Raw genomic sequence first — 27,679 nt, forward strand, 5'->3', positions numbered from 1 at the left:
AGCCATCCTTGACTGCTTCCCTACCTCATTCCTCGCGGTTAAGCAATGTAAGGCTCCATCTACCCCTTAAGGAGCTCTTGAATCTACTTCTCTCCAGCTCTAATGGTGTGACCCTGGACTAGACCATCTCATCTCTCACCTGGATGACTACAATTGCCACCTATTGGTTATCCTGCTTCTGGTCTTGTCCTCCATCCTGTGTGTCATGCTCCAAATCACCAAACAGATCTTTCTGAAATACATACACACAGAATAATGATCATTCTAGAACATAAGTATGATCATCTGATATCATGCTTAAATCCCTGTGATGGTTTCCAGTTTTCCTTAGAATGAAGTCCTAACTCTTGACCACGGTATGCAAGGTTAGCTCCTGCTCATCTCTCCAGCCACCTCTATTCTCAGTATTGCAGCCAAATTGCATCTCTTTCAGTTCCCCAAACACAATCCACTCTCCACCTCCACCCCTTGTACCTGGTTCCTCCATCTGCTGAATATACACCTGCTGGGATGGTCAATTTTATGTATCAACTTGACTGGGCTAAGGAATGCCCAGATAATTGGTTAAACATTACTTCTGGACATATCTGTGAGAATGTTTCTGGAAGAAATTGTCTTTGAATCAGTAGAATGAGTAAAGATCTCCCTCACCAGTGCAGGTGGGCATCTTCCAATTGTGGAGTGTCTGAATAGAACAAAAAGGTGGAGGAAGGATGAATTTGCCATCTGCTTGAGCTGGGACATCCATCTTTGAACTGGGACTTACACTTGGGGCTCCGCTGGTTCTCAAGTCTTTGGACTCAGACTGAGTTAGACCACCAGCTTTCCTGGTTCTCCATAACTTCATTCTTGGCCTCCATAACTGTGTGAGCCAATTCCTATAACAATATATATATGTATAACATATACATATACATATATTCTCTTTCTCTTGTGAACCCTAATAACTCCCATTAACTCCTATTCATCCTTTGAGCCTCAGCTTAGATGGCACTTTATTTTTATCTATCTATGAAGCTTTCACCAACTTTCCAAGACCGAGTTAGATACCTCCCTATTGCATTTCCACAGCACCTTGTCCTACTTTCATTTTAACTCCTATTCTAGTGCACATGTTATAATTCCTTGTTGTTGACTTAACTGCTTTTCCCATCAGGCTTCAAACTCCATGAAAGTTAGCATGTATTCTATTCTGTTTACATTTGCATCCCTTGAACCTACATCATAGCCAGGCACACAGTATGTGCTCAATAAATTCTTATTTTTCTGACTGAAGTGAACAGACTACCAAAAATATGAGTCACCTTTTAGCAGAAACATTAAGAATACTACCAGGAAAGGGTATGCTTGCTAAGGAAAATATTTCAGTCAGATGTGCAAGTCAGACTGTGCTCTAACAGTACCAAGAACTGACTATTAATGCTTTGGCAATTTGCTAACTTCTCTGCTTCCTAGAAGTCCACATATTTTGGATGTTTTTTTGTAAAAGCTGTGAAACAAAATAAATCTCTATGTATTTCAGAACTTCCTGAGTTTCACTCAGTTTCTTCTTGCCAGACTGACATGGCTTCAAATCCTTGTTTTAGGTCCTCCGTGTTTTGTTGTGACTTTCCATACCCTCCACCCATTAATGGCCCTGAAGTTGAAATCTCCCCCTGGTGACAGGGTCAGAAAAAGAGCTGTCATTAGAAGTATATCTGCACCTGGTATCAAGAGGCAGGAGAAGCATGAGGCTTTTACTTCTAATTTTTAATCAATGTTTTGACCTTCCCTTTACCTGACGTTTCCAAACTCTGCACAATGGGTTAAGCTATTTCAGTTATTGTGTTCCTCCACACATCTCTCATTTTCAAACAGAAGTAAATAATAGATTCAAAATGCTTTGGACCCTCCCTGGTGTGAAACTACAGGAAGTGCACCTGGATTCAAGTCTTAACTCCACTGTTTATAAGCTTGTGACCTTGAACGAACCATCTAACCCTCTCGGAACTTCATCTTTCTCATGACACCAGCCTCACTCCTTACTCTCTGCCTTGAGTGCGGGAAGCACTGCATAAATGCTAATGTCCTTCACAAATAGTTCTGCTATAAATTGTACCCATGACCATACACTGGTCCTATGGAATCTCTGTGGACTGAAATTATTTCTGTGATAATAAATCTCTGTTATTAGCAGGAGTAGTTGCCAGTCAGTCTCAATATCCATACTCACCCAAGAAGCTTAAGCTTTTAAGACTCCTATTAAATGATAGGAGTGTTTCCTTTTTTCCCTCCAAAGTAGCACTCCCATGCTCTGCTCATTCCTGCGGCTGTGGAAAAGAAAAAACCTCATGCCACGTAGCAAACTGAATCACCGACTTCTCTCAGTATTTGAAGTCTGGGTCCAGAATTCAGCTGGACCACCATCAGTGGAAACAAAATCATGCAAGGAAGAGAGGATGCAATGCCTAAGGATGGAGAATAAAAAAAATTCTAGAGGTAGTGAAATATAAGAAGCCAGGGACATGGCCATTTTAGCTTGGCAGTTGGACACCTTATAGATTTAGATTCCCAAACACTGGTTCCTTACCTCTGCCTAGCACCTCTATACCCCATAGAGATCTTTCACAAATAGTATCTCCTTTCATCCCTGCAACCATCCTGACAGGTTGGCAAATACTACTATATCAATTTTTCAGAAGAGAAAACCAAGGAGACCGTGCCTAGATCACACACACTTATGCAGAATGGGCCTGGTACTTCACCTGGGCTTTCTGATTCTAAGACCAGAGCTCTTTTTGCCATACTCTGCTCCCCTCGAGCACAGCTGAGGAAGAGGAACCAATCTCAGAGGAAGCATATATTCTGGAACCCCTTCATAGTGCCACAGAGGAAAAAGCACCAGACTGGGGGTGAAAAAGACCTAAGCCTCATTCCCAACCATGAACTCTCGAGATATCCATTTCCTTACTTCCGCAAAGAACAGGTAGAGATAAACGATTCCAGTTTCCCTCCCACGTTTCTATTTCTTGAATGTGTATCTTTGGTTATTTTAATGTAAAACCCAAATACCTTTCCTAAAGAAGAAATGCGGAGGAGAGGAGGAGGAGGAGGAGGAGGAGGAGGAGGAGGAGGAGGAGGAGGAGGAGGGGGAGAAATTGGAGTACATGACAAGTTCAATAGGAATTATGGTGTCTTTGACCCAATATGACCATTATGGCTGAATTTAAAAGTTGGGATCTTCTTTCTTGGCTTCTTGAAACTAGGCTTCACTAAACTTCAGTTAATCTTTCCACATTTCAGTTTCGTCATATGAATGAGAGAACAACATTACCTTTGGTACAAGAAAAAGGAATTTTCAATTCCTTCCTTCTTGCCATCTTGCCTCTTCCTATATATACTCCTGACCCCAACCCAATGGAAGAGGACTTGCTAATTTGAGTGGTTGGAGTCTGGGACCAGGGCAGGGTTCCTGTCCCCAAGAATAGTTCTCTTTCTTTTCTGTTTCATGCAGTTGGGTGGGTACATGGACTCAGCCCTCTCTCATCCTCTCTACCTCCTCTATGCGAGTGCCCAGGGAGATAAGTCAAATTACTGGTCATCTTATTTTGTCATTTTGTCATCTTTACCCCATGCATTCTTCTAGAGGGTACTAAGATCTCAAAATTTAGATTCAGGAAGGAGTAAAAGGTTCTGTTTAGGCCTCAAGGCCTAAGCCATGTGCTTCTATTCATTTTAAATCAACACCTGTAATGGGGGTTATCAGTTGATGGCTCGGTAAATAAAAGTCAGTACTTTCTTATTTGACTCATGTACTTTGCCTATCGCTTTCTAGAGAACTGTGCTAGCCAGTCTCCATGACAGTCCCCAGTGAGCTCCTACTCCTGGTAATCATACCCTTTTGTAGTTCCCTCCCACACTATACCAGGGTTGATTTGTGTGACCAATAGAATATGGCGTAAGTGATGGTACATAACTTTTGAACTAGTTATAAAGAACCCCCTGGCTTCTGTCTTGGTTGCTTGTTCTCTCTCTCTCTCTGTCTCTCTCCCTCTCTCTCTCGGATCATTTGCTCTGTGGAAAGCACCTACCACGTCTTGAGAAGCCCTATGGAGAGGCCTCTGTGATTCCTTTCTAGAACTTTCCCCTCCTCTTCTCTTTCTGCCCCCATGCCCCATGGCAAGTAGCACCCATTATATTTCATTATCCTTTTATGAATGTTTGTCTGAATTTCTCTGGCTCCTTAAGACGAGGGATGAACATTTCTTACTTGTCTCTGAATCCTTGGTGCCTAGCATAGTATCTGGCATACAGTAGGCTCTCAGTAAATGTTTTCTGAATAAAGAATGGGAGGAAATTTAGTTTTATATTTAGTTTATAGTCATACCACATATTTTATTTATTTTTTTGCTCAAGTATCAATTAAAAAAAAAGATTTATTTATTTACTTTAGAAAGAAAGAGAGAGCATGAGCAGAGGGAAGAGCAGAGGGAGAGGGAGAGAATCTCAAGCAGATTCCCCACTGAGTACAGAGCCCAATGCGGGGCTTGACCCCAGGAACCCAAGATCATGACCTGAGCTGAAAACAAGAGTGGGATGCCCAGCCAACTGAGCCCCCTCAAGTATCAATTTTTAACAGCTTTATTGAAATATAATTGCTATACAAAGAAGTGCACATATTTAATGTGTACATTTTGATGAGTTTGGACCTATGGAAACACACGATACCATCACCACAGTCAAGGTCCTAGACATATCCAACACACCTCCCAAAGTTGTCTTCTGTCCCTTTGTTGTTGTTGTTTGTTTGTTTTTACGGTAAGAACACTTACCATGAGATCTACTCTCCTAATAGATTTTGAAGTGCACAATACTATAAAGACAGCAGATCCCTAGAATTGATTCATCTACCATAACTGAGACTTTATACCCATTGAATAACAACTCCTCATTTCCCCCTCCCTCTGGCCCCTGCCAACCACTATTATATTCTCTATTTCTATGAATTTGACTACTTTAGATGCCTTAAGTGGAATCAGCAGTATTTGTCCTTCTGTATCTGGCTTATTTTGCTTAGCATCACGTCCTCCAGGTCCATCCATGTTGTCATAAGGGGCAGAATTTCCTTCTCCATTAAGGCTAAATAACATTTATTTTATTTTATTTTATTTTATTTTATTTTATTTTATTTTAGAGGGGGGAGGATAGAGAGAGGGAGAGAGGGAATCTTAAGCAGGCTCTACACCCATGGCCTGAACCAAAATCAAGAGTTGGATGCTTAACCAACTGAGCCACCCAGGTGTCCCTAACATTCATACTTTAAATGGCAAAAGTGAAAAGTCTGAATGTTTTTCTGTAGAAACCAAATGTAACAATCTATACTAGATTTCATAGACAGTTAAGATCTCCAAATAAGTCTGTGTGGAAGCAAAAGACAAGTCTAAGAAATCTCTTGAACTTAAACACGGGTTTCCACTCCGTCTCCAAATTTGGCCTCATGCTTTTAGTTCCAGTGTGTACCATAGAGTTAATCCCTTCTTCACAATGGAGAACTTTATTTTTTCCCTTCTTTATCCATATTCCTAATTAAATTATATCCAGTATTTATCGAATTATACTTACTAGGCTAAATATTTTGGCCCCAAAGATGGATTAATTCCAGGTCCCCTACTGTTGCCACTTGGGTCTGTTTTTACTCAATTATATAGTCTCTTGAAATTGGCAGATGTTAATTCCAAAGACTGGGTGGACCTCCAAGAAGTGAGAGGATGGAGGGGGAACCACAGAGGCCAGTCTGACATTTTGTTTGTCTCCTAAATCTGGATTCTCAGAACTGAGCTAACATTGAGCCAAAGGCCCCAGGAAATCTACTTCCATCTTTCTGTGTGCTCCTTCCCCTTCCCTCAAAGACAAAGCAGTCTTCACAAGCTGATCGGTTGATTTACAGGTGGGTACTGCAAAGTTCAAAATCTTTAACTCAGAAAAATGCCCAATTTATTTTAAGATGGATTAGGAAGAAAAATGGGGAGTTATCAGAAGGAAGAGGTATAAATAAACATTATATTCATGATGAATCTAAGAAAGTTCTAAAAAGAGTCAAACCTCTATATGCAAATTTAGGTGAGAGTGTGTGTGTGTGTGGGGGGGGTAATATACCACTTCTTTGGTATACGATGAAGTGTACTCTTACCTTCCTGGGAGAATCTCCTAGGGAGCCATTTTACCAGAGCACACAGTTCCATTTATCCAGTTTCTGAGGATTAGTCTCAGGGGTAACTTTATGTAATACATATTGGCTACAATACAAGGCTTCTCTAGTTAAATCAGACATCCAAATTATGATGCAGTAAGACAAACAGTACCTACTCTTCTACACATGCCAGCATCTGCGTATGTGGAGTGGAATATTACTTTAGTAATGAGAGATTCAATTCTTTTTAAAGTCTTCACCCCCTTCCTCTTCCTAGATGATTCTGGGATTTAGATGTGCAACAAACAAAAAGAAGAGGAGAAAAACACTTTTTCTTGGAAGCCACAAAAGACAAGTTTCCCCTTTTTTGAGCACTGCAAAACACACATAAGACAGGACACTGTCTCCAAAGAGCTCTGACATATTTATCAGCCACGATGTTTTCTCTGTTAAAAGAGAATAGTCACAGAACCATCGTTGCTGCCAAAAATGTGCTGTTTGAATCCTTTTCCACTTCCTCTTTGCAAGATGACTTGGGCTTCATTAAATCATCACCAGAAGACAAGATCTCTGTTGCTTTGGGGCAGACAGGCCAACGGATTGACTTTGTCACCTCCATGTGGTAAGAGGTATCAGATGCTGGCCAAGCAGCGATTGGTTAAAATGATAATCATCTAAAGAAAAGCGCATGAATAGTGTTTATACTTTCTTGGAACTGCGAGTTAGTCTCCTTGGGCCCTTTCCCCCTTCCCCCAGCTTCAAAACAGAAATTGCTAAATATTCAATGTAGTGTTTGCCTAGGGGTGGCTAAACAAGTCACCTAGTGGGGTGCTTGTCCTTATTTCTGGGAAGGCAGCCTATTACTCAGTTTGGTTCTAACAAAAACAAATCTACTGAAACCAGTAAGGGAGAGGAGACTTATCAACAGAGGTCAACTAGAATCAACACTGACTCTGAAAATAGAATTTTCTATAAAAGCTAAGGAGCAATGGAAAGGCATAAGGAGATCTTCTGGGTTCCAAAGGAGACCTAAAGATTCCAAGTGCCTGGTTGGTCTCCAGGTATCAGAGGGTGAAACAAAATTTGTAGAGTATTCGTAAAAACTTCTTTCAAAGCATAGCTTGGGAGAAGGATGGTCAGGGATGGATGAGGGATCGTGTGGGAATCAGAGGCTCTTCTGTTCTTATGCTCTGAAAGTGCCACATTCTCTACCATATTTTTAAAGTCACAGTTGTTGAGGTGATCATAAAGGATATTAGAAGAAGCAGAATGAAAGATCAAGATGTCAAATTGGACAGTATCATCCCTAGGCTTGCTCCCTAACATTAGAATTTGATAAGAACTCTGTAACTTCTTCTCCCAATCTCCAGAGACCCCAGTGCCAGACCCAGAGCCAGTGAAAGAATAACTCTATTCAAAGCCTTCCTGTGGAATATGGAAACTATCTATTTTGCTCCTAGGTCATAGAGTATCTGAACTCACCTAGCCATCCATCCCTCCTCCACTTGAAGAAAAGAAAGGTGGTCATGGGGTACCTGGGTGGCTCAGTTGGTTGAGCCTCTGCCTTTGGCTTGGGTCATGATCCCGGGATCCTGGGATCAAGCCCCATATCAGGCTCCCTGCTCAGCGAGAAGCCTGCTTCTCCCTCTCCCTTGCCTGCCACTCACCCTGCTTGTGAGCGAACACTCCCCCCCCCTTTCTTTTTGTCAAATAAATAAATAAAATCTTTGGGGAAAAAAAGGTGATTAGTTTAGGATGGTGGACTGAGCCAACACGGCTACTTCTCCTTCCTCCCAAATCCCAGTAAAATAGGATACATAAAATAAGACTAAGTGCTAGGCATTCCCTAGAAAATGCTGGCTGAGTAGAAACTGAAGAATTTCTGGGTGGTAGCAGACTAACAAAAATACCAGAGAGCTGAGAAACACAACTGAAGAAGGGGGCTGCTGGGTGAGTAATCCTCTAGACTGTAAGCTTCCTCAAGACAAGTAATAATCAGTCTCATTCATTACTGTGTCCTCTCTGCTTTGTATCGCTCCTGGCACAGAGCAGGTATTCAAAGTGACTGTTAATATGACCTTGTGGCTTTCCTAAGACAAAAGTAAGTTCAAGGTCAGCAGGAGAGGACAGAAGTGTATTGTAGGATGCTTGACTAGGACTTGTCCCCCAGTGTGCACAGAGAAAAGCTAATTATGGTATCTGCCCCGGGTCTCTGAGTAAAGTAAAGGACCAGACATAGGAACTCATAGAATGAGGATCAGGGCCAGAGAGAAGAGAAGTGCATGGTGTACAAGTTACTGAACTGTTAATTAAGGAGAGGCAACCTGGAATAGGAGTGAAATCTCCTGAGGTGCCCAAGGGGGGTAACTTTCCCTACTCGCTTATTTGAGAAGTACCACCAACCTGCTGGCCTATCGCCCCTGCCCATTAACCTTAGAGCACAGAACATCTGCCACCGTCAGTCATCACATATGGAGGGCAGGCCTAGCAAGGGATGTTGGAAGGTAAGCTAGACAATTGCCCAGGAAATGATACCAGTTATCAATATTGATCAATTTGTATATGAAAATGAGCAACCCAGAATCACCAGACTTTTGGACCAAACTCAAGGCCTAGAAACTGAATCAGTAGCGAACTGACCTCTGAGCAAAGAGCAAATGCAGGAAGCCAAAGAGAACTGTGAAAATATTTTATTTAGTGTCTGAGATACAATAGATACTACATCATAAAGTAAGAGTAAGCTACCATAGAAAATCAGCAATTAGAGAAAAATAGAGGCATCTAAAAAATTAAAAATTGGATTAATAAATCATAAAACTGAATGTCAGGGATGAATTACAGAATGGATAAACTGAAAAGAGAACTAGTGATTTGGAAGATCAAAGCAAGGTATTTTCCCCAGAATATAAAGCATTTTTTCCTTTATGGAAAAAAAATGCAGAGGAAAAAAATACAGAAAATCCAAAGGGGGGAAAATCTGTTCAATAGGAATTTAAGACATCATAGATAGGATGACAGGAAGCTATTAATAGAAAAATACTCTCCAGGCTAAATAAGCACTCAAGTTCTTTGGGTTAAATTGAAAAAACCAACAATAGTGGTCCTGCCATATCAGCAAGAATACTGAAAGAAGAGGTACATAGATATATTCCACCAATATTTCTTTTTTTTTTTTTAAAGATTTTATTTATTTATTTGACAGAGATAGAGACAGCCAGCGAGAGAGGGAACACAAGCAGGGGGAGTGGGAGAGGAAGAAGCAGGCTCATAGTGGAGTAGCCTGATGTGGGGCTTGATCCCATAACGCCAGGATCACGCCCTGAGCCGAAGGCAGACGCTTAACCGCTGTGCTACCCAAAGGCAGACGCTTAACCGCTGTGCTACCCAGGCGCCCCCTCCACCAATATTTCTGAATTCAAAAATTAAAGAGAAAATCCTTAGCATTCAGTGGTGGGGTAGGATGGAAAGAGTTCACTGTAAGGACATAGAGTTAGACTGGTAATAAACATTTCACTTCTATTACTGAATATTGGACAACAATGAAGTATCTACATACTTTGAAGAAATAGGATTTTGAATCTACCAGCTGTACTAGCTTTTAAGTGAGTGGGCAAAATAAAGACATTTTGCATGTGCAAGGATTCAGAATACACACCACACTGGAAGTAAAAAGCTTTCTGGAATACTTCAGTTACAACTAAGTTAAAGTCATTTCTTCAGTTGAAAAACCATTAGCTGCTAGATAGTTAGAATTACTTTCCCTCCACTCAGAAAGTTTTACCATACATATATGATTGGAAGAACAAGAAAGGCTATCAGTGGTGCAATTTAAAGTTAAATGAAGTTTAAGAGGCATATATTTCACGAACAAAAATGACTTTCAGATAAGTACATACATACATACATACATATTTCACATAAGAAGCCTTAAAAATAAATAGGAAGATTCGTATCAAATTTGTTTGTATACAATAGGAAAACTCAAAGCAATAGTAGCTTGAACAAAAGAGGTTGTTTCTCACATAAAATAAGCCTAATAGGTAGTGTAGGACTGGTATAGAAGGAACAGTGTTCTGTTCTGTCATCCCTAACTTTCTGTTCTGTCATCTTTGGGCCTGAATGACCTTCCTCAAGTCATCCGATAGCCCAAAAGGGTTGCTGGAATTCCACCCGTCATTTCCACATTCCAGACAGTAGCAAGGGCAAATGGGCATTCACAATTGAGGTAACATCTTTTAAAGAGGATCCTAGGATCCCATTCAACACTTCTACTTATATCTCATTAGCCAGGATTTTGTCACATGCTCATAGTTAGGGCAAGAGAAGCTGGAAATGTAGTCTTTTATTCTTTATGGCAATGTAGGCTGAGGTGAAAATCAGAGCTCTGTTTCAAAGGAGGAAGGGGAGAGTGGGTACACGGAGGCCGCTAGCAGTATCTGCACAGAATACCTCTTTCTTGACTAGAAAGATTCAATAGTGTAAAATTCAAATTTCTTCAGGTAAATCGACAAATTCGGTGCAATGCCAATGATTTTTTCCCTTCTAATTAAAAAAAATGAGGTAGAACTTGATACAGTAATACACAAATCTTAATTGTTACAGCTTAATGAATTTTGACAAACGCATATGGCAGGAAAAACAACATGCCGATCAAGATCCAATGCAGCTGGGGCAGAATGTCATTCTATCAGTGGGGGTCTGGGTGGAGGAAGCATGGTTCTCTCCACCATGCCCACCTGGAATAGAACTCTAGAAGCATGGGGGCTGGGGAGGATTTTTAAAAAGTCAGCAGTCTGCTCCTCCAAGGGTGAAACCAGAGCCCCAGACTGGAAGCTCAGGGAAGAGGGAGCCCTCCCATCTTAGCTGCACATGCCCACACTAAAGCTTCCATACGCAGGTCTGGGGAGAGGAGGGGTAACGAAGCCGTGAAGCCGTGGTGGCTCAAGTGCCACAGACTCTTGCTGTTCTTGCCAAGATTTAGTAGATTTTCTTGAATAAATATTTCTTTATTTGCTGTATGCTTTTTGCCCTTGGGGCAATTCCCAGAGACTTGGAATGATTTATTTAAAAAGGTATTTTCACAAGTTAAATTGTTTTCATGGAGAGAGGGTCTAGGAAGTCCTGCCTCCATGCCCACCCCATTCATCATTGCTGGTGAACCATCATCTGTCTTTCTTATCTTTATTCTCTTATATATGATGTGTCTTTTATCTGGCTCTTTTAAAGATATTTTTCTTTATCCTCAGTTTTTAGCCATTTAACAATAATGTGCCTTGATATGTATTTCTTTCTTTCTTTTTTTTTTTAAAGATTATTTATTTATTTATTTGATGGAGAGAGACAGCCAGCGAGAGAGGCAACACAAGCAGGGGGAGTGGGAGAGGAAGAAGCAGGCTCCCAGCAAATGAGCCTGATGTGGGGCTCGATCCCAGAACGCTGGGATCATGCCCTGAGCCGAAGGCAGACGCTTAACGACTGACCCACCCAGGCGCCCCAGTATTTCTTTCTGTTTTTTTCTTCTTGGGGTTTACTGAGCTTCTTAGAAAAATTTCAGCCAAATCTTCCTTAAATATTTTTTGCCCCATTAATTCTCTCCTCTCCTTCCGAGGCTCTGGTGGGGTTTGTTTTGTTTTGTTTCAATTTTTTCCCCTTCTGTTTGGTGATTTTTGTTGACTTTTCTTCAAGTTTCCTGATCTTTTCTTCCGTCATATTTAAACTGATGCTAATCCCATCCAGTAATTTTCAGTTATTGTATTTTTTAATTTTAGATAATGTACATTTCAGTTTTATGATTTCCATATGGTTCATTTTTTTCAGCATTTTCATACCTTTGCTGAAATCCCCATGTGTTCACAAATTATGTCTATTTTTTTTTTTTTGCTGTAAATTCTTTAACATATCTATAATAGTAACTTTAAAATACTTACATGCTAATTCCAACAACTGTGTTATCTGTGGGTCTCCTTTTGTTTTCTGTTTTTTTTGGGGGGTCTCTTTATTTATTATGGGGCATATTTTTCTGCTTCTTTCTGTGTCTGGTAATTTTTATTATATACTGGACATTGTAAATGATACATTGTGGAAACTCTAAATTCTGTTATCTTCCTTGGGTTTTATTTCAGAAAGCAGCTAAATTTCTTGTGGATAAACTTAATCTTTTGCAGGCTTATTTCTAGGTTTTATTAAATGAATTATACCTTTTTTTTCCCCCCTTAGTCTTAGGATATAGCTCATAGTCCTAGGATGTGGTCCAGAAACATAATGCTTCTGGTATACCATAGGAATGCAAGAGATGTTTCTCAAGCACCTCTAATTTCATAGGCTTTAACTTCAAACTCCTGTCTCCCCAGCACCAGGCAGCTGATGAGATCTCTGCTCAGTTCTTTCAACCGTCCAGCTGTTGTTTTCTACTATGCTCCTTGGAGTCTTGCCCTGGGCATTTGCAGTTGAAGAGTTAGCCAAGATTTTGAGAAGATTTTGTACATAGATCTGGGGGCTCCCCCACTATTACTCCTAACCTTCCGGGACTTCCCTTCCCCCTTTCATTTGCAGTTGCTCTGGCAGCCCTGTACTCTGGCCTCTAACTCTTTAGTCCAATAAATCTGTGTCCTGCAGATTGCTCAATGTCTGAGGGGGACGGGGAGAGCCAGTTAAATATGGATTGTATCTCCTCCAGTTTGTGTCTGTTTGTGGTCCTTCTCTAGTGCCCTGAAGTAGATCTATAAGCAGAGTTTATAATTATTATCAGTGAGAAGTTTAGTCTGATCCAAACTACTCTGCCATTAGAAGCTGGAAGCCTTCATAATATTTCAAACATAGTGTAGATCATGCTATATATTCTATTTTATAACACTTTTTAAACTGAATAACATATTTTAGATATTGTTATGTGTCAATATATATTAATTTACCTTATTTTACCTGACATATAAACTTAAATGGAACTATGAGTTATGAGTTAGGCCTCTTTCAATGTTCTTTGAAAAATACTAAATTACTTTCTTTTTAATGCTACTCTTTATGAAGAATGAAGCACAGGAGTTCTATGCAGGTGTGCAACATTATGAATTTAAACAATCTTCTATTGTGCATTTTGGTTGTTTCTAGTTTTCTCTATTCAAGCAATGATGTAATAAACATCTTTATACATTAATTTTTCGGTCTTTCCTACAGAATCATTATCCTAGGAGTGGAATTGATAAATCAAAGTAAATAAACATTTAAAATTTTAACATATAATCACCAACTACTCTCCAATAAAGGCCATATCAATATATACTCTCCAACAGTATATGAGAATGCTTATTTCTTCACAACTTTTTAACAACATTGGATATTATTAATCTTTTAAATCTTTCCCATAAGCATTAATGATGCATATGGCATTTCATAAAATGTGAAGTATCCAGCCCTCTTTTGCTGTTCTCAATCTTGATCCTGAGCTGTTGTCCCATCCAATTTTCCAACATCATGTCTCAGTCTGGCCTTTCCTTTGAATAGGACAATCAGTGCTGTCTTTTGGGCTCTCCATCAAAAACAATTTGGATTCTTCTATAATTTACTATACCTGTAAAATATCATTCCCAGTTCAACCTGGTCTAGAGCTTTATCCCCCAGTGCTGTTCCACCATGAATATTCACAATTGACCTCATTCCTTTCACATTCCCTCATTTACTTTCACAATTTACTTCACTCTTCAAAATTTAAAATAGCTTTGTCTTTGTGAACTAAGGTCACTGCAATTTCATTTTAACCTGCAACAATTTTGTCAACTTTGTCAGTAAGAAATGCTTTAATATGCTTCCAAAATTACTGCTCTAGCTTCCTTGTCTTCCTTACCTTTAAAAAGTAATCAGTAAAAGAGCAAATTACATACTACGGCATTTTCTCAATAAAATATATATAAAGGAAAGACTCTTTAAAGTTAGAAAATCTCTTTAAAGTTAGAAAACTAAACAGATACATTTTCCTGTACTTTTTCTGGGCTCCCACTAACTGACATAAAGGTATTTCTTAAAAAGATATAAATCCAAGAGAAAAAGAGAACTGGTGGGGAAATGATAGCTAGAAAACACGGCAGGTTAAAAAACAGGAGGAAAGATAACCTACCTAACAGACCCAGGAAAACTAATTCCTAAGTGAGCAAGCTAAATAGTAGCCCTTTTTCCAATACAGAACCCCAAAGTATCAAGAATTAGAAGCAATAGGAGTTTGTAATTTGTGAACGAAGGGGAGGAGAGAAATCTAAGGGCTAGACACACCCCTCCCCCCAACAAAAATCTTCTTCCTTACTTTGTGCAACCAGGTGACTCACTCTCTTTCTACCTCAGCAGAAAATGGGGTTTATGCCCTGGAGAGAGTAAAACAGTTCTCTGAGATGGGGGACACATGGCACAGTTGAGAGATGCAACAATTTGAAAACAAAAGTGTTAAATACTAAATATTAAGACACTCTCCTATAGCTCCTAGCCCTCTTCCATCAATTGGTTTCCATAATACTGTGCAGGATATAAGACAATTCTCCAAAAAACATCTGACAAGCCAAAGGAAAGATCTAAAGATACTGACACTAGGGTTATCCGGTTAAACAGACCAGCCTGATCTCTTTACATGTGATCTGTGGTCTTCAAGCCCCACCCGCAATACAGAGCTGTCCCTAAGCTTTTTAGTAGCCCAAGTTTAAATGTAAATGAATAGCCAAGGATACCCAGACATTTGAAGTAAGCCTCAAACATGAAAGATAGAGATTAAAAACAAAGATACTAAATTAATTTGGAGAAAACAGAAATTAAGTAATAAGATGAAACCTATTAGAGAGCTAAAAGGATATATTAAAAACATGAAGCAACAGAATGATGTTTTAAAAGGTGCATTCATAAAACAAAAAAAGTCCTAGAAATTTAAAAATACAGCATAAACTAAGAATGCAATGAAAAGTTTGGAAGAAAAATTTGGGCACCTGGGTGGCTCAGTTGGTTAAGTGTCAGACTCTTGATTTTGGCTCAGGTCATGATCTCAGGGCTGTGAGATCGAGCCCTGCTCAACAGGCTCCACACTGGGCATGGAGCCTGCTTAAGATTCTCTCTCTCCCTCTCCCCCTGCCCTCCCACACACTCTTTCACTCTTTCTGTCTCTCTTTCTAAAAAATAAAATTAAAAAAAAATTTTCAATTTAAAAAATAAAATAAAAAGGTTGGAAGGAAAATTTGACAAAACCTTCCAAAGGATAACAAAATGACAGAAAACAGGAGAGAAAAGATCAGAACATTTAAGGACCAAATCAGGAAGTTCAATATCCAAATAATATGAGTCATAGAAAAAGAAAAAAACAATACGAAAATGGAGGAAATAAAATCACTAAAGAAATAATTCAAGAAAAATTCTTAGAACTGAATGCTATTATCAGATAAAAGGAGCCCATTAAGTGTCCAGCAAAATGAGTAAGATATATTAGTCAAAATATATCATTTTTTAAAATTTAAGAATACTGGAGTCAAAAAGAAAATTCTAAAAGCTTCTAGAGAGTAAAAAACTGGTTAGTTTTTTACTAATAATCAGAATGGCTTGGATCTTTTCAATTGCAACTGTGGAAGCTAGAAAAAATTCTGCAGAAAAATGAATTTTATAGAATTTTATACCAAGTGAAACTAGCAAAAATTAAAATTGAGAAAAATAAAATTAGCAATAATTAAATAATATAAAGCCTTTTCAGATAGGCAAGTTCTGAAATAACATACTCACAATGCAATGTTTTCAGGATGCAACTGGAGGAGCTATCCCACGAAAATAGGGGAGTGAAACAAGAGAGAGAAATATATGGGATCTAGGACAAAAGAAACCCAACACAAGAGAGAGGTGAAAGAAATCCCCTATGTGTTGTTGAAGGGAAATCTCAGGACAACAGATATGCTACAGGTCTAGAGAACAACTAGTTTAGACTGGAGCAAGTCAGAAGACTCTGAGAGAAACCTAGAATGATGAAATTGATAGAATGCCTAATGCATATGAATATTCGAGAGGAGATGAAACTCCTGAGGGAGAGTTTAAAGATGAATTGATAAATACATAGAAAATAAACAAACAAGACAAATAACTCCAGGTAAAACCAAAAGTTCCTTAAGGAAAAGTAATTGTATTTCAACATTTATATTATCATATTAATATCAATCCAATCAAAACTATGCCATAAACATTAGGAGAATGAAGGATAGGAAGTGTGTATGTGGGGGAGAGGTAGTAATGGAAGGTAAGATGTCTCCATAGTGACTCCACAGTAAGAAGCCAGTAGATAACACCCAAAGCTTGAAAAATCAGTGGCTCAGCAATTTCACTCTTAGGCATATGCCCAAGGAATTAAAAACATGTCCACACAAAACTTGTACACAGATGTTTGTAGCATAATAGCCATAAACAGCAAAAGAGCCAAAAAACAGAAACAATCCAAATGTCCATCAACTATTGAATGGATAAACAAAAAATGGCATATCCATACAATGGAATATCACTCAACTACGAAAAGGAATGAATTACTGGCATACACTACAACATGGATGACCTCTGAAAACATTACTCTAAGTGAAAGAAGCCAGACACAAAGGCCACCTACTGCATGATTCCATTACATGAAATGTCCATAATAGGCAAATCCATAGAGAAAGTAGGTAGATTACTGGTTTTCAAGACTGGGGGCAGAGGGAATGGGGAGTGACTGCTAATATGTTTGGTGTTTCTTTTGGGGTATTGAAAATTTCTATAATTACATAGTGGTGATGGTGGCATAACTCTGTGAATATACTAAAAAAATCAATGAATTGTACAATCATTTGAAAGGGTGAATTTTATGGCACATGAATTATATCTCAATATAATTGTCATAAAAAAATCAAGGGATAGCAGCTATTAAGAGATATGGTAAATCCAAAATGAAACAGCTAAATAAATTGAAGTGGTTTCCCTGGTGGACTTTTAAATGAGGGAAGTGGATGGTCAAGGGATGTTCTTTGTACTCAGTTATGTAAGAATATTTGACTCTTTTATAGGATCACATTACCTCAATGAAAGTAAAAATGAAATAAGTGACTGAAGAGCAGATGGAAAGTTCTGGAAGTTCTTGCCAATACCCTATGCTGGCAGGGTGGACTGTGGCTTTTGTAAAGTCTGGGCCATGTGAGTTGACCTCAGCATGACGCCCCTTTAGTATGGCAGCTCCCACTGATATCCTGATGTGTTCATTTATTTGGACAATGGACATGAGCTTCACTGAGCAGGATGCTGTTCATGTCTTGTCACCACAGCTCCCTCCACTGCCTTGCATAGCACCTGACCCATTGGCTTAAATACTTTTTTTGAATGAGTGAACAAATGAAACAACACTCTTAAACTAAGTCCTAGGCAAACTAGAGGCAAATGAAATAATATTATACGACACCACCTCTTAGAATATTGGGGTCTTGGATGTAGAGACTGGAACAGTAATGTATTGCCCAAGTTTGGTGAAGGGCCAGGACACGAGAAATGGCACCTCATTACCAGTGCTCTAGAACTGGCACATCGACTTACAGTAATGTTTCCAGGTTACAAGATGTTGTGTCTCATGTCAACCTCTTTCTCCCCATTTCCATAGTCGCTGACTAACATTTGTAAAATAATCTTTGATAGCCTTCACTCTGTCATCTTTGGCTGTGGTTCATAGAATAAAGGGGCATTACCGAGAGGTGGCATCTTGGAGAAAAGAACTCGAAAGCAAAATAAATGGTCCAACTGAGCCATCAAAATGGAATTCTAACTGATGAGGGAACTCCAGGACCAGGCCTAAGGTACTGAGGCAGAGAGTGGGGAACCCTGTGACCCCCAGGTGAGAGTGGGCCTCCTTTCAGTATGCTCCCATAGCTCACTGATCTTTTCCTTCTTATCATTTGTTGTAGCCTATAACTCTTCACTAGATTGTAAGCTCCACGAGGACAGGATGTATGCTTATTTAGTTCACTATGATATCCCTCACCAGTGCTTGGCATGTTGGTAGGTACCACAAAAAAATGTTTGTTGAATGAATGAGTGAGTGAGCGAGTGAGCAAATGAGTGAAAGAACCAGGTAAGAGCAGGAAAGTTTGAGGTGGCATGTGAGATGTAGAGCCTGAAAAAGAGGAAAACATGGAGCCTTGAGGTAGGATGCCAACAGCCTGGACATGGGAGGGAAGAGGTTCTTATGAATGCCAACCATGTCTGGAGACTGGAGCAGTGAAGACGCATACATGTGGGTTTGTGCCTGAAGCACTTAGCACAAGTCTTGAATATTGGGGTCATTATTGCCTGAGTGAGCCCTGCACAGCAAGGGAAGCCACCATGGTTGGAGATCTGTTTAGCTCACGGTCAGCAGGGCCAGGAAGGGAATGCCTCAGGTCATTACATGGAGCCCAAACTTGAGATTGACCAATATCAACTTCACACAATCTTTGTTGGAATTAACAAATTCAGATGATAGGTCACTTCCCAATCCTGTGGGTCATTTAACCAGGTAAGCTGCTTGGAAGGCCGGATGTGTCACAGTCAGCTATAAAGGGCAGGAGGATTACTCCGCAGAGGATAGAGTAGACTCATGACATTTCACTTTGGAAACAGTTTTGGAGTCTACTCCCTAGAGACAGAAGGAAGGCTTTGGGATGAAGACAGAGAGCAAAGAGATTCTTTAGTGAAGTCAAGGAGCTCGGATTCCATTTAACTAGATCAAGTCAGACTGCTCCCCAGTACACTCGGATACTAAGACAACTTCTTAGTGCTGCCCCCATAATTGTGGGAGAAAGAAAATGTAAACCATTTATCTAAAATCAGGATTGCCAGGAATGGAATGTGGAATCCCCATGCTCAGAGAACAGGAACAGGCCCCTTCTTGCAGAGAATCTGGCTTTTCCTACACTTTCTCGTGTAAAAGGCTATCAGGAGAAGGTTATGAATAGAGTCCTTTTCCTTCCGCCAATGAGACAAATGCTCTATTCACACCCGAGCCATGCCCTGCCTGCAGACTGTCTCAGCCAGGATTATCTTGGCTTTTGATGAAATCCCACGGGCAGTAGCTGCAACCTCCCTCTGCTGCTATCTCACATGACTTGACGGCTGGCACAGGGGGAGCTGTTAAAGCACGCCTATTTCATGAACATCGTTCACTTAATCTCCGTTCTAATGACGGGAGAAAGGTGCTGCCACCAAAGATCCAGCAGGTGGGCTGGAAACATTTTAGTGTGAAGCCGAATGGCCATTCCGGGCCCTTGGCTGTACCTCGGGGGTTTATTAAAAAAAACGAACAACTCAGGTGGGCCTGAGTTCAAATGTTGGCAGCGCTATGTATTATAGTGAATGACGTTGGCCGTGCTAGTTAACTGCCTGGAGCACCAGGTTTCTGACCTGTAAAATAAGGGAAGTAAGGCTAAAATCCTGGACAAAACGACACAAAACACAAGATCACTTTCCCTGCACCTGGTTCATCACAGAAGCTCTCTCAGCGCACTGATTCCTCTCCTTTTTTCTCCCCTCCCACCTCTGGGCTCAGTGCAGGTGAATACGGTGTCCCTGTGGAATGAGTCCGTTGAGACAGAGCAGGAATTTAGTTAATTGGATACGTTCTAGCATCGCCTGAAGTAAATTCCAGGACACAGCTTCCGTGCAGCCCATAATGAGGTGGAGGGAAAGGGCGCTTCAGGCTGGGTTACCTCATCAACCCCCAAAACCCCATGCTGAGGACTGCAGCAGGACCCCTCACTGGAGCCTGGGATGCTCTGCTTCGGTAGCTCTGACTGCCCCTGGGAACCCCAGCACGCTCGGCAGCAAGGATATGGAGTGCAGGAACATTTCCACCCAGCATTTCTTGATTCCCTCTTTCCACAAATATTGAAAACCTAAATATAAGACAGACATCATTCATTCGTCTTCGAATATTTCTGTAACATTTATTCTATGCGTGACACTGTTCTAGGCACTTCACAAATATGTCTCAGTGACGCCTCATGTCAGTGCTGTGAGGTTGGTACTATTAGCCCCGTTTCAGCGGTAATGAACCTGAAGAAGAGAAGTTACGGAACTTGCCCAAGAAACATGTGCACAGGACTTTGTTTTACTCAGTGGCAGTAACCTTTACAGTGCCTCGTGGTTTGTCTAGTGGTGATGGGTAAGCATACATTCATTTGTTCATGTTTTCATTCATTCCCTGAGACTGGGTCAAGAATGCTGTCGTTGCCAGTGGAACAGACTTTTTTCTTTATATAAAATGAATGATCTTTATGGGACATCAACCACGGCACCTGGCCCTTGCCCTTATAAGGCCTGTTCTAAGGAGTGCTTCAGCTGCACTTGCTTAAATCTTCATAGTTCAGAAGAGAGAACAAGCGTAGGGCGAATGCTCCCATCAAGCACCCAACAGGGTATAAGAAGCGCCCGGTACTCCCCAAACTTCATGTGTGTGTTACTAATGAAGAAGACTTCATATGAGGTATCAGGTATTTATTTCTATGTGTACTGTAAAATTGACCCATGACTTCAAACATACTATTGCTGAAAGATTTTTTTAAGTGAGTTAATTCAAAGAAAAAATATTCAAACTAAGAATGGCACAGGTGGTACATTCGATACTGAAAATTATCCGAGTGGCACTCAAATGACTGCAGTTTGGGAAGCGTACAGTGGCTCCCACTGGGGACATCCCTGGCACTTTGGGCAAGGCAGCTCCACATCATGTAGGGCGACCTCCCACACTACACGCAGCCCCTACCCATGACACAGCAACAGTACCCCCCATGCCTGGGGACAAGCCCCCCTCCCCCCAAATGCCTCCAAACAGTTTCAAATGTCACATGGTAAAGGGCTGGGGGGATATGGTACCACCCCCCACCCCAGCTGGGAACTACTCTGGAGGCTCCATTAGAAACAAAAACAAAACAAAACAACAACAAACCCAAGCTATTTTCAGCTATTTTTGAAAAATAGAAGGAAGAGAAGAAAAAGTCAAGTTCAATTTCTAAGTGGCTTGCAGTGAGAGGCACCAGAGGAAGCAAATGAGAACCCAAATGGGAAGAGAGCAAACACACAGAAAGTCCTGGCAAGAGTGGGGACAGACCGGGAAGGCCTGGGGCTATAGACAGAGCCTTCTGGCTTGGGGCTGCTGTTATGGGGCAAGAGCAGTTCCTTCCTGCTTGTCTTACAGGTGCCACCTGGCATCTGACAATGACCAGAGAGAGTGCCCACTGCGTGCTGAAGATCCAGCAGCACAGCCTACTGCCTGAACTAAATGTAGTGACAGCAAGCCAGGAAGGTATCTTGCAAGAATACAAGGATCGTATGATTAAAAAATGGGACAGACTTATCAATCACTAAGGCAGGAAAAGAAGTCCCGGAGAACCACGAATCTCTTTCCAAGTGGCCCATAATGTGCTGCAAACAGTGAGGATGAACTGTGAGAGGATGAGAATAAATTAATGCTGTTGGTACATCACCCAAGATACTGTCCATGTCCTTTAAAAATCTTGGTTACTTTTGGCAGCTTTGAGCCACTAGTTTTCCCGGCACACTCCATGTTTGAGTGTCGTCTGCTTCCATGTGCCTGTAGAACACATCTTTCCAAAGATGGTACCAGGTGGTATCATGGAAAAAAGCTTCCAACGTCAAATAAGTTTGGGAAATACCACCCATCTCCATTTTGGAGATTCGCAATGTGTGTTGGCACCTTAAAAGTTTTGAGAAAATTTCTTCTGTTCCCTTGGTAATTGAAAGGAGAACTCCAAACTCCTTGCCTGGTTTTAAAAGTTAGCTGACTTGCCCCACTTTACCCAGTTGAGGTAATCTTCTTGGGAGGCAGACACATCACTACTATTCTCAGTCTCTGTCTTACCCATCCTCACTTCTGGGCCTTCTCTCACATTCCTCCTTCCCCTAGAAACACCCTTCCCTAGCCTTTCTACTTACTCTACACTCTGTCAAACCCAGCTCCAGATTCACGTTCTACCTACTGTGCTCTACAGTAGACTTTCTTTCTACTGTAAATTTTCTCAGAGCTCTCTCCGTACATTGTGATTACTACCGTGTTGCCTTGGTATTATTGTCTGGGTGTGTGATATATACAGTTTGTACGCAGTTTTGCTTCTTTTCAACTTCTCATAGGAGCCTGTTACCGTGTAATGAATTTTAAGGGCCTTATAAAAAAACAACCACCACCACAACTTCTTGATACAAATCCTGGTGAATGTGCCAATGGCTGGCTTTGCTCCTTCATAAAACTACTTCAACTCTCTCTGTCTCTATGAATTAGCAACCATTGTGTAATGGTTCAAAGTATGTATTTGCATTTTTTATGTTTAATTGCTCTCACATTCCTCAAATTAAATGAAACATCTACAACAGATTCTATCTAAAACTGTATAATGTTGGGAGTATTCAAAGTCAAAGTTAAGAATGTCCTCCTGGAAATGGAATTTGACCTTTTACATACATGAATCTTAGGAGTTTATTTTTATTTCAATTATATTTCCTACCTTCCTCACTAACCCCCAAACCCCTGCCTTTCCCATGGTCTTTCTCGTATCAGTTAATAGTGATTCCCTCCTTCTGTTTGGGACAAAAATTTCGGTGTTTCATCATTGATTTTTTTACTTTTAACATCACATCCAATCCATTAGCAAATCCACTTCCCTCTACCTTCAAAATATAATCAGAATATATTTCTGCCCAGTGCTCCCCTCTCTCCATCTCAGGTTGTGTCCTCCTGGAGGCTGATTCCGAGATGGAGCTAAGCGGGCAGGATGGTTATCCAGGAGTGCTCCTGGGATCAACAAGGCCTGAGGACGGAAGCAAACAGGCTTGGGCAGAAGGAAAAGTGGGGCTGTGATTCGGTCACAACGAAGGCCAGCACGGCCTCCACAAGGAGCTCTGAGCTGGGACAGCCCTTCGGAATTGTCTTGAATTGAGGCGAGACACCAGGCCTTTATACCCCTGACTGACAGGTCGCCGGATGCAGGCTGCCCTGGGAAGGGGGAATGCCATCGGGCAAAACGGCTTTCTTTAGAGGAGGCAATTTTTGAAGAGGGTTGACAGCCAAAGGCTATTAGCTGGGGACCTCCCAGCTGCTGGAGGAATCAATCTTTCATTCCTGAAGGGAAGCTGAGCAGCATATCACACATTCACTACACTTCACCATGACCATTTTGATCCGAGCCCCCATTTTCTCGAGAATGGTGCGGTAGCCTCTTTACTGTTTCCCTTCAGCTCTCTTAAAATGTCAGCTAGAATAATCCTTTGAAAATATAAATTAGATGATGTCATGCCTCTGCTGAAAAGCCAACCAGTGGCTTCCCATGTTACCCTGAGTGAAAGCCAATGTCATTACAATGGCCCATCAGACTATCCTCTGCTTCCCACGACTCTCTGGCCTTAGCCCCAACTACTTGCCCTCTTGCCCACTGCACTCTAGCCACTCTGGCCTCCTTGCTATTCCTTGAAAACGTTTGGCAAGTTCCCATCTCAGGCCTTCACATTTTGCTCTTTCCTCTACCCAAAAGATTCCCTCAGGCCTCAGCATGTCTCCCTCCCTCACTTCCTCAAGTCTTTACTCCTGTCACCTTCTTATGGAAACCTTCTCTGGCCAACCTTTTTAAAAACTACACAGCTCCCTCCTCTGGCTCTGGCTCTTTGTGCATTCTTTTTCTCTGTAGCAGGAGCTCCACGAGGCGAGAAGTTTTGGACTGGTACACTGACTGCCGTATGCCCAGCACCTATACCCATGCCTGGCATACAGCAGGTGCTCAAAACATATATGTGGAACGAATTTTTTCTAAGTACAGAGTTCCCATGACTGGTGCAAATTGAAAATTGTTCCACGGGTTCTCTATGTCTCTGGGGAAGTCATAACAGCTTTGTTTCCTTTCCTTTTGCTAAGCTTTGGTCATGCAGGCCATTCATTCTTCTTTACCCAAGTTAAATGAGATAGTTTGAGTGTCTTTTATAGAACAGGCAGTCAAGATGCCAGAATTCTGATTTTACCTCACACCGAAACCTTACAAAAACAATTTTTTTCTTCCAAATTTGCTTTAGGCTCTTGAAAGTTAAAAAGATGTAACTTTTGACAATGTTGAACTTTGTCTGAACTCTGCGCTCCCTGAAAGCACTGAAGGTTGAGAAATCCCCCCACCCTTTTGTGTTCCAAGAAATAGCTAACAAACACAAAGGAGAACCCAGCCTTCCCATATTCTGAGGTAAGACCCACCTCTATCCTTCCTCATGATTCCTGTAAGACTTGTGGATGAGTCCCTTGTTCACTTGCCTCTATAAAACTCAGGCCTCCCTCCTTTTCTTTGAGACATTTCTCATTAATAAATGTTCCCTCTACTGCAATAGCCTGAATAAAATTATACCACAATTGACTGCTCTATTTTGTCTTTCACACTATCATAAAGAGAGGACTTGTGTTGGGAGGGTTTATTTTTAGCCTCAAAGATAGTGTTTGTTGGAAAATCAGCAGCTGACAATAATAAGTGACAAAAGAACTCTTGACAATAGAAAACACAACCAAAGGGTCCACTCCCTCAGCAGAAAGCCAGCACGGAGTTCAGTTTCCGAGCAGGGAATAATTACTTCTTCCAGAGGCTGGCAGAAACTTGATTCAAGCAGATGGCTGGACAAAAAGATATTGTCAGAAATAATTTCCCAGTATATGAAGTAGATGAGATTCTATATAACCTCCCCCTGAAATCAATTATTCCCAATGTGCTAGACAGAAAAGTCTCAGTCCTTTCCTGTCTAGGATCCCTGGTTCTTTAGAGATGGGGTGAAGGCAGAAAGCTCCTAGAAGCTAGAGATCGTCATACATTGCATGTCTGCAAGCTCTTACCCTTCCAAGAGGTGGGTCCAGGAGAACCACCTGCCTGCCTTCCCATAGGACAGAAGATCTGTGACCAGCTTATAAAGATCAGGGTTTAGACAGATGGTTTCAACTTTCTTCCAATACCATGGTTAGCCCTTCATACCGGGAATTACATGCTAGTGAGATCCAACAGAAACATTTCGCTTCATTCTGTTGGACACAAATCTTCCAAATACTCTACAAAACCATAAAGTGTCTGGTCAGGCCTAGATGCTGATAAAGTCTGATGCCAGGGACCCTACAGACTTAGGGTTCTTGGGATGAGCGAACTGGATTCAGGTGTAGTGGGAATCTCCTAAAAATTAAATGCCAAGTTTTGTGTGCGTATGTGTGTACACATGTACATTTTTTAAAAGAATGATTCCACAAAGAAGCCTGCATTCTTCCTGCAGATTCGACTGGCTTTCCACATTCTTAAAAGGGATGTATGCCCCCCCAAATGCATTAGAACCACCACCTATTACAGATAGTCTGAGCCTTCAAAGAACTATTCCCTAGACAGATCCCCCTCATCCTTGGCCATGACAGCCAGAGGCACTAAGTTCACCACTAGTCTATGAATGGACTGACTTACTTCATTTGTAGGCACTCAGTCTTTTCCTGGGATCAGCAATGAGCCAAGAAGTCATGCTCGAGACTGTGGTATCAGCAAAGTCCTGATTAAGTCATCCATCTCCTAGAAGCTGACAAGAAGGAGGTTATATCCACCAAAAGAAAGAATAATAATTATTTGATCTAATCCATTTTATAGTGTCGCAGTCTGTGCTGCTGTAACACAACACTACAGATTGGGTAGCTTATAAACAACAAAACTTACTGCTCACAATTCCGCAAGAGCGAGGCACCACATGGTCATGTTCTAGGACCTCTTCTGGCTCAGAGCTGGGGTTTTCTCACTGTATCCTCACTCAGAGGAAGGAGCTAGGAAGCTCCGTGGGGTCTCTTCATGAGGGTGCCACTCTGATGATCTAATCACCTCCCAAAGGCCCCATCTCCTGAGACCCTCAACTTTGGGGGTTAGAATTTCAATGTATAAATGGGGGTGGAGGGGAAACACAAGCATTCAGACGATAGCAAATATGTTCCACAAATATTCTCCATTAGGAATGTAATCTGACACTAAAAACAGCACTGGCCAGAGACAGAATGTGAAAATGAAATGAATACATATAAATATTATCAAGACGTTGGTTCTATTTTTTTCTTCTTAAGTACTCAAACCTGGATTTCATGGCCTATGTTTTGAATTAATAATAGCTTTCAGAATCATTGCCATGTATTTTACATAATTTTAACAAACAAGGCTTAATTGGCTTACTGAACTGTGTCTTTGTGAGACTTTAATTTTCCTACAAAAATAGTAAATGCCAACAAGATAGACATCCCTGTTCTTCTAAGTTCTGTTTATGATTCTAAGAAGTAAACAGGCAGTTATTACATTAAAAACATTCCCTGTATGCCAGCAACATCTAATTTTAATCTGTGGGTCTTTCAGAGGAAGAACTAAGGGCTAGGAATGGCACAAAGAACCCCCAAATATGCCTGATATCTAAAATCTGAAGCCTGATCCACTTCTACTGGGGATAAATAAACCACACCTTTCTCAATGTCTTGTTGTCTCAATGTACAGAACTGGATGATATTGGCCACTTAGTCTATAAATAAGATTCCCTTTATTTCTAAGTTCCTTTGAGACAGCACCAGGAAAGTATCCTGTAGACCCATGGCAAGAAGTGCTATTTGTCAAACTGGATATCAAATAAATAAATTAAGTGGAATTCTGGTGTCCATATGCATTAGTGTCCCCCAAAGGGACCAACATACTAACTTGGGCAGAACTTACAAAAGCCCAGTTGAAGTGCTACCTCCTCTGTGGCCAACTTACTTGCTCCCTCCTCTGTGCTGGCCAAACAGTATCATAATTGCTGGCTGTTAGGTGTGTCTCCCCAACAGGCTTAGATCCTACAGGGCAGGATCTATGTCTTATTTACCTTTGTATCTCTGATAGCTTACACAAGTCAGAAGCTCAATGCTTGTAGGGATTCATTTAATGACAGTCACGTACATGTTAGATCAGAATTCCATCCCAATTCTGAAAATGCTCTGAATTGGCTTACCAGTTCATATTCCTTATTTTCAGAGTCCTGGTAAAAAGCATTGAAGGACCATGCACTTTCTATTTCCATACTGCAAATCACAACAGGAAAAGGTGATTCTGACCTTCACACTTCTTAGGGGCCTGGGAGGGTGAAGAATATAAGAAAAACCCTGATAGCTAAAATAATTCAGCTCAACAATTGAGCAAAACATTTTTCTGTACCTGACACTGTTAGAAACTTTATGGACCTCACTGTAGCATGCTGTGATTAGAGATCCAATCCACATTGGTCTCATCGGCCAAACAGTGAGCTCCTGGAGGACTGTGTATTTACTGGTCATCTTTGTGCTTCCCCACCTAGCAGAGCGACTGGCTTATAGTAGCTTCTCAGTAAATGTTTCCTGAATAACTGAATGAGGGGCGTCTCCTTTCAGAACTACCACTTCTAGGGAATTCTTAAGAGAAAGGGATGAAGACAGACTCATTCTACTGCCTCAGTTGCGTGTGTGTGTGT

The 27,679-nt window shown here is 41.0% G+C and overlaps 1 long non-coding RNA gene across 1 annotated transcript in view; it reads right to left on the reverse strand.

Annotated features, from left to right (window-relative positions):
- LOC123780673 (uncharacterized) overlaps positions 1 to 25,893 on the reverse strand; it is a 145,018-nt gene extending 119,125 nt beyond the window's left edge. Inside the window, exon 1 of the long non-coding RNA XR_006776480.2 lies at positions 25,642 to 25,893. This is a non-coding gene — a long non-coding RNA (uncharacterized LOC123780673). The remainder of the gene's footprint in view (positions 1 to 25,641) is intronic.
- Between the last annotated feature and the right edge of the window lie 1,786 nt (positions 25,894 to 27,679).

The sequence above is a fragment of the Ursus americanus genome, chromosome 17 (genome assembly GCF_024610735.1).
Source record: "Ursus americanus isolate L20-20 chromosome 17, mUrsAme1.1.p, whole genome shotgun sequence".
Taxonomy (NCBI): domain Eukaryota; kingdom Metazoa; phylum Chordata; class Mammalia; order Carnivora; family Ursidae; genus Ursus; species Ursus americanus.